Source organism: Balaenoptera ricei, chromosome 8 (assembly GCF_028023285.1).
Source record: "Balaenoptera ricei isolate mBalRic1 chromosome 8, mBalRic1.hap2, whole genome shotgun sequence".
Taxonomy (NCBI): Eukaryota; Metazoa; Chordata; class Mammalia; order Artiodactyla; family Balaenopteridae; genus Balaenoptera; species Balaenoptera ricei.
The window spans coordinates 206061-217125 of record NC_082646.1 but is presented as its reverse complement, the minus strand read 5'-3'; positions in this window follow the sequence as shown (position 1 = coordinate 217125).

The window sequence follows — 11065 nt, the reverse complement described above, 5'->3', positions numbered from 1 at the left end:
ACCCAAGAGGTGTTTGTTGTGTTAATTTATTGGAATTGAATTGCAAGGCAGCCCTGCTGAAAACTGGTGCTGCCGTTCCCTCGAGCCTGGGCTCTGGGGTCAGACTCCCCTGCCCTTTGATTGCCAGCTTTGCCACCAACTGCGGCTTAAAGCAAAATCGCTTAAATTCTGCCTGTTTCCTCCTGTAAACTGGAGAGAATAAAAGTTCCTCTCTCATAGGATAGCTGGTGAATCAAGTGAGAGAATCCACACAAAGGGCTCGGAATGGAGTGCAATAAGCACTCGCATCCCACAGACGAGCACAGTGAACTGCAGGGAGGTTAAGTGTCTTGCTCAACTTACACATCTCTTCTGTCGGACTTGACGATATTTAAATCATGACTCGTTGTAGTCAATTAGTGCTGATTACCAGCTGTTCCCCGTCTGCCTCTTCCAGGTAAATGGCAGGACTGTATCTCCCTTTGCCAACATTACAGAAACGCATAAGCACAAGAACAAGTCACTAAGGTTTCTCCCAGGATCTTAGAAGGGCCCAGAAGTCTCAGCTTCATCAGCTCCACAGTAAATGTCCTGTGGTCCATCCTCTGCTTTATCTGAACATTTCCATATATATTCTTTTTTTTTTTTTTTTTTATAAATTTATTTATTTATTTATTTATTTTTGGCTGTGTTGGGTCTTCGTTTCTGTGCGAGGGCTTTCTCTAGTTGCGGCAAGCGGGGGCCACTTTTTATCGCGGTGCGCGGGCCTCTCACTGTTGCGGCCTCTCTTGTTGCGGAGCACAGGCTCCAGACGTGCAGGCTCAGTAGGTGTGGCTCACGGGCCCAGTTGCTCCGCGGCATGTGGGATCTTCCCGGACCAGGGCTCGAACCCGTGTCCCCTGCATTGGCAGGCAGATTCTCAACCACTGCGCCACCAGGGAAGCCCTTCTGCAGGCTCTCGCTGCTCCCTGCACTCAGCGTCATCTTCCTAGGCTTCCTGTGCTCCTCATTACTTCTCGGCTGCAGACCCTTGTTTCTTGCCGTTTGCTGAACAGGCATCTTCGCTTAGATGTACGTTCCTTTGGCTTCTCAAACTCATCATGTCCAAAACCAAAGTCATTAGCTCCCTAAATAAACCGCATCGTGTATTCCGCACATCAGTCTGCAGCCTCCCAGCCTGGAGCCGTTGCCGCCGTCCTTGTCCTTTCCTCACACTTTGCTTTCGCCAGGCCCCTGATGTGCTGCCCTACTCAGCTGCTCTTCTTTTAAAATCCACGCTGTCACGGTCTTAGAGTCATCTTTGCCTCTTGCTGCACTACGGTTAGACCCTCGTACCTGACCTTCCTGTTTCAGAGAGCCCACCTGTATCTCCTTTGCCGATCCCTCCCACGTAGGGCCACCGGAGTTGTCTTCCTGAGAAAGAATCCCATCCTGGCTGTCCCGCACTTACAGCCCCTGTCGCTTTCCCGTGGCTGTTGTCATGGGAACAGCTCCGCCCTCCTGCGAGCCTCCTCCACGGCAGTCTTTGTTCCCATCACCCCTCTGTGTAACTTGTGTAACTCTCAGGGGCTGGGCTTGTGTTTTAACCGTGGTGACCCCTTCTCCAGGGAAATATTTAGTCATTCAGTAGGTGCTCAATAAATGATTGTAGAGCATACAGACCTTGTCATTAGACTATAATAAGCTTAAAATGTGAATTCTGTGTTCTATATAATATTAATGTTTTTAATACTTGCGGATTTTAATTTTTATAGTCTCCTAGTAAAATTTCATTTGAAAAATTGTGTTCTAACTCAGATAATCTAAGGGGCAAATGATGTATCGTTCTCTGGTCCTGCATGGCTCAAGCAGTCTTCTGTAGGGGAAGGGGGCGGGAGCAGTATGGCGGGTAGCAGAAGAGAGATGGGTGTACGTTCAGGTCATCCCTAGAATCAGGCACATGCCCGCTGCCCCTGGAGCCCGCCTTCCCTTGGTCATCACGTCTTTCACAGTGTCCATTGTCCTCTGCTTCCCTTTTCCTGACCGTTCCCTGCAGGCCTTTTCACTCTTTTTCTTTCCCTCCGCCCCCTGCAGTGGCCCAGGCCCAGATCTGGTGTCAGGATTCTTCTCGCACACCTCAGGGCAGAGCTGCTTTCAGTATGCTCCCTTTTGTGAACTCGTGGTCAGCTTGTAACCTTCTGAGAGACTGAGTTAGTCCTTCTAGAACTTGCCCTTTTCTTTGCTTTTCCAAGGCTTCTCTTCCCCTCCTTCCTCATCAGGACCCAATGACGCTTTCCCTCTTTCTTTGGCAGGTGTTTTTGGATGACAAGTATATAGGAGTCCTGGATCATGCCAGCCAACAGCTGACTATTCCCAGGAATAATGCACATAATCCACTGTTAATGGACTAATAGTTCTAGCCCCTGCCTAGGCCCTGGGCTCGGCTGTAAGCGTGGCCTGGCCCTGTGAAGGTCTGTTTTCTCCCCCACTGACCTTCGGATTGCTCCTTGCCTTGGGGCCCAGCAGGGATGAGCTATGTGCCCCTCTAAGGGTGAGAAGGTGTCCATACTCTGGGTGAGCAGAACTTTTCCATGTTAGATATTTGCTGCTCAAAAACTCTGGGTTGGTCAGCAGCCTCAAAAGAGTCTCTGGTAAAATGTTCAAGTGACTCTATTTCTCAAAAGGCCCAGCACGTGAGGGGGTGGGCGAGTAAGAGGAGGAGGCGCTGAAGGGTTTGCCTGACCCAGAGCCAGAGGTCTGGGGGGACCCTGAGGCCCGCAGTCTGTTGGCCACCCTGCTTACTAGCTCGTCCTAGTCTCGGGGAGACCTCACTGGTCTCCAGAAGAGGGCCTAAGTGGCCCCCACCTGGCCGGTGTGCCTTGGGCAGGGCTACAAGGACTACCTGACGCTGAGAATCCTGGTGGAGAGCCAAGGCCGACTTGTCTGTGGGCCCAGCATCGATGGGGAGAGGAAAGGGGGGCCCAGGACGGAGACGCCTGAGAATCTGAGCACCAAATTCTAGTTGCTCTTACCGCGGCCGAGGGTCGCTGCGGCCAGGCTCATGGTGTGGAAGAGAATGGGCTGTTTCGACCAGTGAGACACCCATGCCTAGAAGCTTTGACGGAGTCTTGCTTCGAGGGGAAAGGATGATCACGTCCTTTCTCAAGGCTCCCCCGAGGGTGTTCTCTAAGCACCAAGCCAGCGCACGGCCCTGCCTCTTCCGGGAGCGTTTTGAAGGAGGCTGTAGAAATGCCCATGGAGAATAAGGGGGTCAGAGTGCCTCCCTGGGAACTTTGATCTTCCTTCTCTGGAGCCCATGCTTGACCTCCCCTGGCCTTCCCCAGCCTCCCCTGGGCTGCCCTGACCTCCCCCAGCCTCCCCTGACCTCCCCCAGCCTCCCCTGGCCTCCCCCGGCCTGCCCTGACCTCCCCCAGCCTCCCCAGGCTTCCCCTGGGCTGCCCCGGCTCACACGCCTTCTTTCTTTTTCTCTGCGTGCTTTGACCTGCCTCAGAGTTCAAGTTAGCTGAACCACTGTGCTGGCCAGAACGGTAGGAGGTGCAGTCACTGTGGGAACCCGCTCTGAGAGGTGCACGCGGGCGCTGGAGGAGGAGGGATCTATGCAGGGCTCTGCAGAAACCTCCGTCCTCTTTCAGGGGCACGCTGCCCACAGCCCGGGCACATCCCTGCATCCTCCCTGCCTCGTGCTCCCTTTCTTCCCGCTTCTGCAGGTTTAGTTGGGGACATCTATCTGGACAGTTCTCCACTGAGGAAATTTAAAATCTACAGCCTGGAGATGCAGGGTAAATTCATACAAAGGTAGGTGCCAGACCACTGACTGAAGGTGTCTGATCAAAGGTGGGGAGCATCGGAGGCCATCCAGACTAACCCCCTTTGTTTTCACATAAGAGACAGCGGCCCAGAACACTGAAGGAAATGGCCCCAAGTTTCCTAGTTGTTCGGGGCAGAGTGGTCACCGTCCCCCGTCCCCAGCCCCGGTCTGCTGTCTCAGTACTGCATCGTGGACCCCGAACGGGCTGTGCGAGGGGTCGCCGGGCTTGGCAGGGAGGAGACGACCCTCAGAGGTCATGACTGACACATTGTCGAGAAGGGCATGACCTGTCCACTGGGTTGACTCTCTCCCCCTTAGGGACCTTCCCAACATCTGGATACAGACCTTCTTCCAGCCTCAGGGCCCTGCCTTCTTCCTTGCTCTCCTGAGAGTTGGAAGTCACCCCAAAGACACCTTCATGAACATGAAGGTTAGTGATGTTTCTCCCTGGCCCGTGTCCCCCACCCAACCTTCCGTCCCATGAGAGCCCTTGAGGAAGAGCCCCCGTGTGCGCGAGCCCTGCCTGGTGCCAGGGAATCCAGGCTCCTGGCGACCTCCACCGCCCCGCAGCCGTCTGGGAGGCACCGCCCCTTCCCCGGTGTTGACTGAGGTTGGGGAGCGAAGCCAAACAAACGTGACCAAGGTGGCTGCCGCGTGTTCTGGTGGGGACGGAGGTAGGACCCGCTGCACGAGGAAAGTGGTGAGCGTGATGCCGTAGCTTCCAGACGTAGTGTGAGACCAGAGGCTGAGACCCATAGGCCCCAGGGACTCACCATCCTGCCCGTGGCGGGGATGCTGTAGGAGATCCCAGGGCACACTTACAGCCACGCTTGAAGTTCTGCAACTCGATTATGTCTCGGGCCCAGCACGTTGTAAGGAACACCTGATGGACCCCTGTAAGGTCACCTACCTAGATGGCTAAATCCTTTTTACTAGTGTTTACAGAAAAGACACAAGATTTCTGTTTATCCTTGACAAGCCAAGTTCTAAATTACTTTACCCTTTTTTTAAAATTTGCCTTTAAAAAGATGGCAGAGGTAAGGGTTCCTGAGAAGACCAGATAGGACATTTGCATCTCAAAGGTACAGGCAAGTTCCTCCCAGGATGACTTTGTTTCCCTTTTGTTTATTTATTTATTTTATTTTATTTTTATTTTTTAAATTTATTTATTTATTTATTTATTTTTGGCTGCGTTGGGTCTTCGTTGCTGTGCGCAGGCTTTCTCTAGTTGCGGGGAGCAGGGACTATTCTTCACTGAGGTGTTCGGGCTTCTCATTGCGGTGGCTTCTCTTGTTGCGGAGCACAGGCTCTAGGTGCGTGGGCTTCAGTAGTTGTGGCTCACGGGCTCAGTAGTTGTGGCTCGCGGGCTCTAGAGCGCAGGCTCAGTAGCTGTGGCGCACGGGCTTAGTTGCTCCGCGGCATGTGGGATCTTCCCGGACCAGGGCTCGAACCTGTGTCCCCTGCACTGCCAGGTGGATTCTTAACCACTGCGCCACCAGGGAAGTCCCTCCCTTTTGTTTAATACTTACAAGCCTCTTAAGATAAATAGGGAAGGTTTGGGGAGTGGTAAAAGGATTGGTGGGTTTTGGATTATTTTTGGAGCCACACCTCTGGTCCTGTAAAGACTACATTTGTAAAACAAGGACAGTTTTGCTTTCTTTTTCAAAGAATTGGGTGGTTACCTCAATGATACTGAAGGACTGACATACCCATTCACCCATGTTGGAAAGTTTTACTTTTCCTTGTTTAATTTAAGGGAGCAGGCCTCTTCCAAAATTCCTATCAGGCTCTTAATATCAGCTATGGTCAGTTTAGTGAGACCAGTGGCCTCGTATTTTGGTAATCTACTTACAAACATTTTTGAGGATCTTCCCTAGGTTTAAGAAATTTGTACCTTGGGCTTCCCTGGTGGCGCAGTGGTTGAGAATCTGCCTGCTAATGCAGGGGACACGGGTTCGAGCCCTGGTCTGGGAAGATCCCACATGCCGCGGAGCAGCTGGGCCCGTGAGCCACAACTACTGAGCCTGCGCATCTGGAGCCTGTGCCCCGCAACGGGAGGGGCCGCGATAGTGAAAGGCCCGCGCACCGCGATGAAGAGCGGTCCCCGCACCGCGATGAAGAGTGGCCCCCACTTGCCGCAACTAGAGAAAGCCCTCGCACGAACCGAAGACCCAGCACAGCCAAAAATAAATAAATAAATAAATAAATAAATAAATAAATAAAAGTAGCTATAAAATTTAAAAAAAAAAAAAAAAAAAAGAAATTTGTACCTTATATTTAGACACTATAACCCTTTTTACTTAATAATCTCTGGCTGGATATCTTTGGCCAAGCCCGGAACCTCAATATTCTGCATTCCAGGGTCTACTGGTTTCTATTTTAGCTTCAGATTTTATCTGTTCCTTTTTGCTTTTTGTTAGAACCATTTGGTGATGAGGGTGGTTCCCTTGCCCCTCGAGAAACAGAGTGGCCCCTAACTTGGTTAATAAATCTCTTCCCATTAAAGGGATGGGACAGTCAGGCACAAACAGAAAGGAATGTAAAAACAGCTGGCCATTGATCTTGCACAAAAGGGGTTCCAGGAAAGTGTGCCCCTGTCTCTTCCCTGACAACCCCATTCATTACATATTTCTTATGATTGCTAAGGTTTCCAACCCTTTGGGTTAAGACCAGAAGTTTGCACCAGTGTCTATAAAAAAATTTTATCAAGTGGCCCACCACATCAATGACCACCTGAGGCTTGACATTAGTTATGTAGATGGTATCTCTAGGTAGAGCCACTTTCGGCCTTGGGCCCCTTCAGTCTTCTGATTGCAAAACCATCAATGGCTGAGGGGCCCCGTTGCTCTCTGGCATCTGGGGCATTCCCTCTTCCGATGCCCTGGCTGTTTGCAAAGGGCACGTTGATCACAATCCTCCCTCCGGTGCCCCTTTTGTCCACACAGGGCACACTGGCCTTGTGTGGGTACCCGTGGGCCTTGTGGTCTGCCAGGGCCAGACTGGCCCAGAAGAGTTGGTTTCCCCTTTGGTGGTCTCTGAGCGGACAAAACCACTGCAATCATTTGGGCCTTCTGCATATTTCTCTGGGTGCGTTCAGCCTTTTTGGCCATATCCCTATTCCTGAAAACCAAATAAGCCAATTGGAACAAATCATTCATTGGAGTCTGAGGACCAGCAGTTGCTTTCTGAATTTCACACCTGATGTCTGGGGCAGACTGGGCTATGAAATGCATAACCAAAGGGCCTGTGCGTCTGGGGAGGAGGGATCCATGTTCATTTGGGATCCGTGGCCCTGTAGGGTGGGTCAATTGAAATGTCCTCTGTGTCCTTCCTAGAGTTATCCCTCCAAGCTACACATGCCTGAAATTCCTTTTGGGTTCCATTGCCTAGATACAAGGCCATGAAAATTTGAACATAGGGTACTTCACTCCATTTTAAATTTCCTAACTCTTATTGTGGCCAAACCTGATTATATAACCTACTAAGTTTTTCCTTTTAATTCCTGTTGTCCAAATCTTTCCCAATCCTGGTGTATATGGCCCAGAGGGGTATTGGTTGGGATTGATGCAACCTGACCCATTTCAGACAAGCCTAAGGTGATGTCTGTTTCTCCCTTTTTAACCAGCCCAACGTCTCTCAGAGCTGCTTGCGGGGTTTGTTTCTGTAGCAGGTACATTAAGGACCTTTGTAACATCAGAAGCAAAATTTGTCACCCAAAATGTGTCTCTTTGGCATGAGGAGTAATTTAGGCCGATTATTTCTAAGAAACAGAAGACTTAGGAAGTCTTTCTTTTTACCTCCCGCTTTGCTGCCTAAAGAATTTGGATAAAGGGTCTGTTCCCAGAATAGAGATGTCTGCACAGAATCTGGGCTCAGGGGACCTGGGGATGTATCCACTCTGTCCCATTGATTGTTTACCACACATGTGCTTTTCAGACTCCACGTGAAGTGCCTTCCTCCCCTTCAGAGTCCCAAACCTCTACCCACAACATCCTCTTTTTTCTTTAGCTGAAGATGGTATTTAGGGTGAGGGTTTTGGCCATTTTGGTGAGTTACTTTTTTCCTGGGTTTCTCCCACGTGTACATGTTATTAAATTTTTGTTTGATTTTCTCCTCTTCATCTGTCTCCTGTCTGTTTAATTCTTAGACCAGCCAGAAGCTCCCAGAAAGGCAGAGGACAGTTCCTTCCTCCCCAGTAATTTTACTGAAACGTTTCAGAACAATGTTGCAGGATCTTAAAATCCCGTATTCTAAAGCAACGCAAGCACTGCAGATGGTATATCCCGAATCTAGTTGGCGTCATAGCCAACTAAGGAAAGTTATGGTATGAATATCTGGTAGTCCTAGTGGGCTAATGTAATTTAAGTTGGAGGGTGAATAATTTTGGTATATCCATCTTTCTCTGGCTCCCTTTTATGGCTAGACATTCTCCAAGTCTAGCCCATTCCCCATTCTTCGGAGCTGGAAGAATGTTTTTGGTGGTCTCCCTTAAAAGTCTCCACGCAGAGTAGCAAGGATGCAAGAGTCCCGGGATTAACATACAGTCACTCTGTGTCACAGCTGACTTTACCAGGCTCGATATCATTCTTTCTCAAAAGCCATTTTAAGATGCAAGAAAATGCTAGTTTCTGCAACAACTAAAATAATGCTTCTCTGCTGTGGTGAAGTTTGAAATCTTAAAGATTGCTGCTCAAGTGTGTGAATGACTTAGGTCTGATTTTCCACCTACAGAATTTAGATCAGAGAATTTATTCTCTACAAGGTTTAAGATTCAGCAGAAGGGAGAGATTGTTGTTTATCATTCTAGGCTTTGTCTACACTCTCTGGAGCTGCAGAATTCAGCTGGTTGTCCTCCAATGTGCAGATAATAAAACACAATCAATGCTCGACTTCTGCCCTGGGCCAGTGAGACACCCAGTGGGGAGGGTGTCGCAAAGGACCACTCTGGGAATAATGCAGTCAATCTGCAGTGAATTCCCCTCCACGAGCACTTGGGGACACTTTTTGCACATTCTTCTAAAGGAGCAACTAAAGTTTACTTATCTGTACTTTTTTGCATAGGCTTCTCCTACCCACATTCTTCTTGTAACAATTTGAGTTAAAATAATCGGTTGCCTTGAAGCTTGCTACTTCTGACTGCAAAGGCAAAAGAACATTTCATCAAAACGAATGAAATGATGTTTCAATATGTATTCAGTGGCACTCATAAAAATTCACCTTTTTATTTATTTCAAAAGCAAATAATGATTAGACTAGTAAATATGAGGGGGTTTACGGGAGTCTATTTTGATGGAAATCAACAATATGAAATTATTGGGAAAAAGTGCAAAGTAAAAGCTATAGCTAAAAACATGACGTGTAAGAACAAGGTGACAGGACACGAGTTGCATCTCAAAGGACTGCCCATCCGGGACGGGCAGGGGAGAGCATCAGTGTGACACTGCACTCAGAGACTGTATCTCAGAACGGTTTCTAAATCAGATCTTTTGCTGAACATAATTTTAGAATTTTAGGACCTGGCATTTCAGGTAAGTGACAGTCGTCAACGTGAATAATCAATAAACCATCTATAATAAGGAATGGAAGAGAGCTTTTATTCGAGCCAAGCTGAGGACCAGCCCAGGAGTACAGTCTCCATCCAGGAGGAAAGCGATTGGAGAAGCACGGTTTTCAGCACAGTCTTATACTTTTTCAGGACAAAGAATACACACCAAACACAACAGGGGTCTGTTCTTCCAAGGTTTCAACAGAGATGAGCACATCCATGGCGAGCCAGCACGATCCTGGCACCTGGGAAAAAAACCTTATCTTTGAAGGAGTGCTAGCGTTGGCATCATAGGAAGGGAGGCTTATACAGTTAGTTACATGAGTTGTTTACCAAGAGTGATAATTGGAGCTGCAAGAAGTAAGCATGCTTGTTAAGTAAGGATTGTTTGAGGTCTGAAATGGTTGCATAGTCACAAGGGGAGACCTTGAGACCATAAGGTTGCAGCGGGCAGGTGCTGTTCTGAATATGGCGGGTCCAGCTTGGGTCTTGTAACAGCTGGGTCCCTGGATCTGGTGCAGCTCAAAGAAAGTTCGAGTTCTCAGTGGGGCAGGGATGGGTCTGAGACCAGGTCCTTAGTGGACATGATGAAAACAATAATTCACAAGCCGGACTTCATTAAAATTAAAAATTTCTGCTCTGCGAAAGACAATATCAAGAGAATGAGAAAATAAGCCATAGACTGGGAGAAAGTATTTGCAGAAGACGTATCTCATAATAAGACTCTTATCCAAAATATACAGAGATCTCTTAAACTCAAAAATAAGAAAACAAACAACTCAATTAAAAAATAGGCCAAAGACCTTAACAGAGACCTCGCTGAAGAAGATGTACAGATGGCAAATAAGCATATGAAACAATTCTCCACATCATATGTCATCAGGGGAGTGCAATTTAAGACAGCAATGAAATACCACTACACACCTACTAGAATGGCCCAAATCCAGAACACTGACAACACAAAATGCTTGTGAGGATGTGGAGCAGTGGGAACTCTCATCACTGCTGGTGGAACGCAGGATGGTGCAGCCACTCTGGAAGACAGGTTGGTGGTTTCTAACAAAGCTAAACATATTCTAACCATATGATCCAGAAATCATGCTCCTTGGTGTTTACCCACAGGAGCTGAAAATGTGTTTCCACACAAGCCTTTGACAAAATCCATCACCATTCATGATAAAAAAAAAAATCTCAGCAAATTAGGACTATAAGGGAACTACTTCAACTTGATAAAGAACACACACAAACCCCACCCACATCTAACATCATACTTAGTGGTAAAAGACTGTTTTCTACCTAAGACTGGAAACAGGTAAGGATGTTGGTTCTCACCACTCTTATTCAACATAGTACTAGGAACTCCAGCTACCACAATGAGAGAAGAAAAAGAAATAAAAGACATTGGAAGGATTAGAAAGAAAAAAAAAATTGTATTTGCAGATAACATGACTGCTTCTTTAGAATGTCCCATGGGATTGGATTTTCAAAACTTTTAGAATTAATAAGTGAGTTTACCAAGGTCACAGAATACAAAATCTACACAAGAAACTCAATTGCATTTCTATATGCTAACAATGAATTTGCTGAAACTGAACTTGAAAATACTATACCACTTAAAATAGCTCAAAAGAAAATGAAATACTGAGGTATAAAACTAACAAAATATGCATAGGCACTGTGTGTTGAAAAAAATCACAAAATTCTGATTAAAAAAATGAAAGAAGACCTAAATA